This window comes from Schistocerca gregaria, unplaced genomic scaffold (genome assembly GCF_023897955.1).
Source record: "Schistocerca gregaria isolate iqSchGreg1 unplaced genomic scaffold, iqSchGreg1.2 ptg000483l, whole genome shotgun sequence".
NCBI lineage: Eukaryota > Metazoa > Arthropoda > Insecta > Orthoptera > Acrididae > Schistocerca > Schistocerca gregaria.
This window is the reverse complement of record NW_026061892.1, coordinates 1,702,501-1,707,500: the sequence shown is the minus strand read 5'-3', so window position 1 is coordinate 1,707,500 and position 5,000 is coordinate 1,702,501. Positions and strand designations below refer to the sequence as shown.

The following is a 5,000-nucleotide window of genomic DNA, read 5'->3' as shown; positions in this document are numbered from 1 at the left end:
CGCTTAACCTAACTGTGGTTGTACCAGATTATCGCTTAACCTAACTGTGGTTGTACCAGATTATCGCTTAACCTAACTGTGGCTGTACCAGATTATCGCTTAACCTAACTGTGGCTGTACCAGATTATCGCTTAACCTAACTGTGGCTGTACCAGATTATCGCTTAACCTAACTGTGGCTGTACCAGATTATCGCTTAACCTAACTGTGGCTGTACCAGGTTATCGCTTAACCTAACTGTGGCTGTACCAGATTATCGCTTAACCTAACTGTGGCTGTACCAGATTATCGCTTAACCTAACTGTGGCTGTACCAGATTATCGCTTAACCTAACTGTGGCTGTACCAGATTATCGCTTAACCTAACTGTGGCTGTACCAGATTATCGCTTAACCTAACTCAAGTTGTCCCTTAACCTAACCCACGTTGTCCCTTAACCTAACCCACGTTGTCCCTTAACCTAACCCACGTTGTCCCTTAACCTAACTCAAGTTGTCCCTTAACCTAACTCAAGTTGTCCCTTAACCTAACTCAAGTTGTCCCTTAACCTAACTCAAGTTGTCCCTTAACCTAACCCACATTGTCCCTTAACCTAACCCACGTTGTCCCTTAACCTAACCCACGTTGTCCCTTAACCTAACCCACGTTGTCCCTTAACCTAACCCACGTTGTCCCTTAACCTAACCCACGTTGTCCCTTAACCTAACCCACGTTGTCCCTTAACCTAACCCACGTTGTCCCTTAACCTAACCCACGTTGTCCCTTAACCTAACCCACGTTGTCCCTTAACCTAACCCACGTTGTCCCTTAACCTAACCCACGTTGTCCCTTAACCTAACCCACGTTGTCCCTTAACCTAACCCACGTTGTCCCTTAACCTAACCCACGTTGTCCCTTAACCTAACCCACGTTGTCCCTTAACCTAACCCACGTTGTCCCTTAACCTAACCCACGTTGTCCCTTAACCTAACCCACGTTGTCCCTTAACCTAACCCACGTTGTCCCTTAACCTAACCCACGTTGTCCCTTTGCCTAACATAGTTCACTGCTCGGAATCTCTGGTGTCGTTGTTATCCTCATGTAGATGTCTTGCGAGTGTTGCTTACTTTCCACATATTCCCGCTATCCACTGTCAATTGTACTGCAATAGGACTATATCGGCCCCCCCCCCCCTCTGTCCCCCTCTTTGTGTCTCTGTCCTCTCAAGCTGGTCGGTCTGGCGTTTGAGTGTTAAATGAGCCTCGCAGCTGTTCAGTTGCATTCAGATGTCGACGCCCTCAGTGTACGTCGTGGTATGGTCTGTGTCCATTGTCCGCTGATGTCGTACGCGTAACCCACACGCTGTACCGATCATCGGTCGTTACGTACAGAGTGAAGTAGTGTGATACGTGTGACCGTACGCTGGCTGTGCCCAACGGTGTCGAATCTCAATTTCCATATGTTGTGCTCGATGCTACTTGTCTCGTCTCCCAATAACAGCTAGGTTGCACTGTGGTACGCCGTAGAGGCGTGTGGGAGGAACGTACGAACGCATTGTATGTCACCCTGGGTCGCTGGGGGTGGTGGTGCGGTGAGTCAGGTCAGGTCAGCGTGAGCCGTCTGATGTAGTGACGCGTGTATTCCGACTTTGTCGTATTGCCTCACACAAAGTGCTACCCTGGTGGACCGCGTTCCATATCTGGGACATGCCGCAGATGCCGGTTGACAGTGGATCGCGGAAGGGACATCGCATACGTGCGCGGGCCACCTTCCACGTGTTCTCTTCTGCACATGTCGCAGTGTGTATGTGGTCTGATGTAGCGTGTCGTGACACATGACATCCTGGCATGCAAGAATTGTTGAATTCGCAAATGTAGGTGGACATCTACGTTTACTGCCCAAGATACGCAAATGAACTGGAAATCCATTGTTAAGCGGTTGTTCACGCTGGAGGTGAATCTGTGATGGCGACGATCGGTACAGCTATTAACCGGTTGTTTCAGCGGTACCCGCCACATACACACACGTGACTAGGCCCCATGTGGGTATGAAGCGATACGCGGCGGTGGCTTGGTGGGACTGTTCCCGGCCGGTGATGGGGGGCCGCCCGGCGTGTTGGCCGCGCGCTGCGTGGGCGCACGCGCAACAGCCGGCTGGTGGGGGGCGCCGAGTGGCAGGAGCGCCAGCAGACGGGCCCGGCAGGCGGCGCAGCTACGCTGCGGCGCACCCTGCACGCGGCGCCTGGCGGCCAAAGTTGGTTCAGCCGAGCCCGGTGCGAAGCGCGGTGGACATCTGCAGTGTGCTGGTCTGATTGAGGACTGTGTGCGTTGAGGATGCGCCGCCGCCTGGCACTCGGCGCCGCGACGCCGTCTGCTGCTCGGTCGCCCCAGCGGTTCTCGCAGGTGGTTTGTATCGCAGTTGTGCGGACGTGTTGGCGCGTGCGCTGTGCTGGGAGAGTTCGCTTCTGCACCCAAGTGGGGCTTTGCCCTTGTGTGGCGCTGGCGTTGGAGCTGCCGGTCACCATAGGTGGCACGTGTTGTCTCCCGCCGGCAATGCCACGACAGCACGCTCCCGGGCCTCTGTCGGCAGCGGCAAGCTCAGTTGGGAGCAAGGGTGTGCGCACTAAAACCGTCTACTCGCCTAACTCCGGGCGATTGCGCCTCTCTCGAAACCGACCAAGTACCTAGGACGGCGCTGCGCGCCGCCGGGACCTGAGAGGGTTTCGAGGTGTATCGTGCAGGGGAGCTCGGCCTCCTCCTGTTTGCAGAATAATTGAGCGGACGCTTGCGTGTTCGCGCGGGCCCCCGGGACACACTCCCGGGCGGCCGGCTGCTCAGCTCTAGTTGACGCAGCTCCCTGGTTGATCCTGCCAGTAGTCATATGCTTGTCTCAAAGATTAAGCCATGCATGTCTCAGTACAAGCCGCATTAAGGTGAAACCGCGAATGGCTCATTAAATCAGTTATGGTTCCTTAGATCGTACCCACGTTACTTGGATAACTGTGGTAATTCTAGAGCTAATACATGCAAACAGAGTCCCGACCAGAGATGGAAGGGACGCTTTTATTAGATCAAAACCAATCGGATTGGCTTGTCTGGTCCGTTTGCCTTGGTGACTCTGAATAACTTTGGGCTGATCGCACGGTCCTCGTACCGGCGACGCATCTTTCAAATGTCTGCCTTATCAACTGTCGATGGTAGGTTCTGCGCCTACCATGGTTGTAACGGGTAACGGGGAATCAGGGTTCGATTCCGGAGAGGGAGCCTGAGAAACGGCTACCACATCCAAGGAAGGCAGCAGGCGCGCAAATTACCCACTCCCGGCACGGGGAGGTAGTGACGAAAAATAACGATACGGGACTCATCCGAGGCCCCGTAATCGGAATGAGTACACTTTAAATCCTTTAACGAGTATCTATTGGAGGGCAAGTCTGGTGCCAGCAGCCGCGGTAATTCCAGCTCCAATAGCGTATATTAAAGTTGTTGCGGTTAAAAAGCTCGTAGTTGGATTTGTGTCCCACGCTGTTGGTTCACCGCCCGTCGGTGTTTAACTGGCATGTATCGTGGGACGTCCTGCCGGTGGGGCGAGCCGAAGGGGTGCTTTCGCGTCCCGAGGCGGACCCCGTTTAAATCCTACCAGGGTGCTCTTTGTTGAGTGTCTCGGTGGGCCGGCACGTTTACTTTGAACAAATTAGAGTGCTTAAAGCAGGCAAGCCCGCCTGAATACTGTGTGCATGGAATAATGGAATAGGACCTCGGTTCTATTTTGTTGGTTTTCGGAACCCGAGGTAATGATTAATAGGGACAGGCGGGGGCATTCGTATTGCGACGTTAGAGGTGAAATTCTTGGATCGTCGCAAGACGAACAGAAGCGAAAGCATTTGCCAAGTATGTTTTCATTAATCAAGAACGAAAGTTAGAGGTTCGAAGGCGATCAGATACCGCCCTAGTTCTAACCATAAACGATGCCAGCCAGCGATCCGCCGCAGTTCCTCCGATGACTCGGCGGGCAGCCTCCGGGAAACCAAAGCTTTTGGGTTCCGGGGGAAGTATGGTTGCAAAGCTGAAACTTAAAGGAATTGACGGAAGGGCACCACCAGGAGTGGAGCCTGCGGCTTAATTTGACTCAACACGGGAAACCTCACCAGGCCCGGACACCGGAAGGATTGACAGATTGATAGCTCTTTCTTGATTCGGTGGGTGGTGGTGCATGGCCGTTCTTAGTTGGTGGAGCGATTTGTCTGGTTAATTCCGATAACGAACGAGACTCTAGCCTGCTAACTAGTCGCGTGACATCCTTCGTGCTGTCAGCGATTACTTTTCTTCTTAGAGGGACAGGCGGCTTCTAGCCGCACGAGATTGAGCAATAACAGGTCTGTGATGCCCTTAGATGTTCTGGGCCGCACGCGCGCTACACTGAAGGAATCAGCGTGTCTTCCTAGGCCGAAAGGTCGGGGTAACCCGCTGAACCTCCTTCGTGCTAGGGATTGGGGCTTGCAATTGTTCCCCATGAACGAGGAATTCCCAGTAAGCGCGAGTCATAAGCTCGCGTTGATTACGTCCCTGCCCTTTGTACACACCGCCCGTCGCTACTACCGATTGAATGATTTAGTGAGGTCTTCGGACTGGTACGCGGCATCGACTCTGTCGTTGCCGATGCTACCGGAAAGATGACCAAACTTGATCATTTAGAGGAAGTAAAAGTCGTAACAAGGTTTCCGTAGGTGAACCTGCGGAAGGATCATTACCGACTAGACTGCATGTCTTTCGATGTGCGTGTCGTGTCGCGCAACACGCTACCTGTACGGCAGTGGCCGTGCGCCGCGTGCGGAACCACGCGTGCCTCTCAAAACTAGCGGAAGTGTTGTTGTTGTGTGGTACGAGCGCTGAAGCTCTGGAGCGGCTGGCCTGCGGTACCTGGCGCCTGGCGCCGGTTTTGAATGACGTTCGCCCGAGTGCCTGTCCGCTCCGGTGTGGAGCCGTACGACGCCCATCGGCTGTGAGGCCGTTGGACACAAAAAAAT

General features: G+C 53.8%; 1 non-coding gene across 1 annotated transcript; it reads left to right on the top strand.

Annotated features, from left to right (window-relative positions):
• The first annotated feature begins 2,830 nt into the window (after nucleotides 1-2,830).
• Nucleotides 2,831-4,723, top strand: LOC126313469 (small subunit ribosomal RNA). The gene has a single exon (XR_007555159.1). It is a non-coding gene; the product is annotated as a small subunit ribosomal RNA (ribosomal RNA).
• The last annotated feature ends 277 nt before the right edge of the window (nucleotides 4,724-5,000 follow it).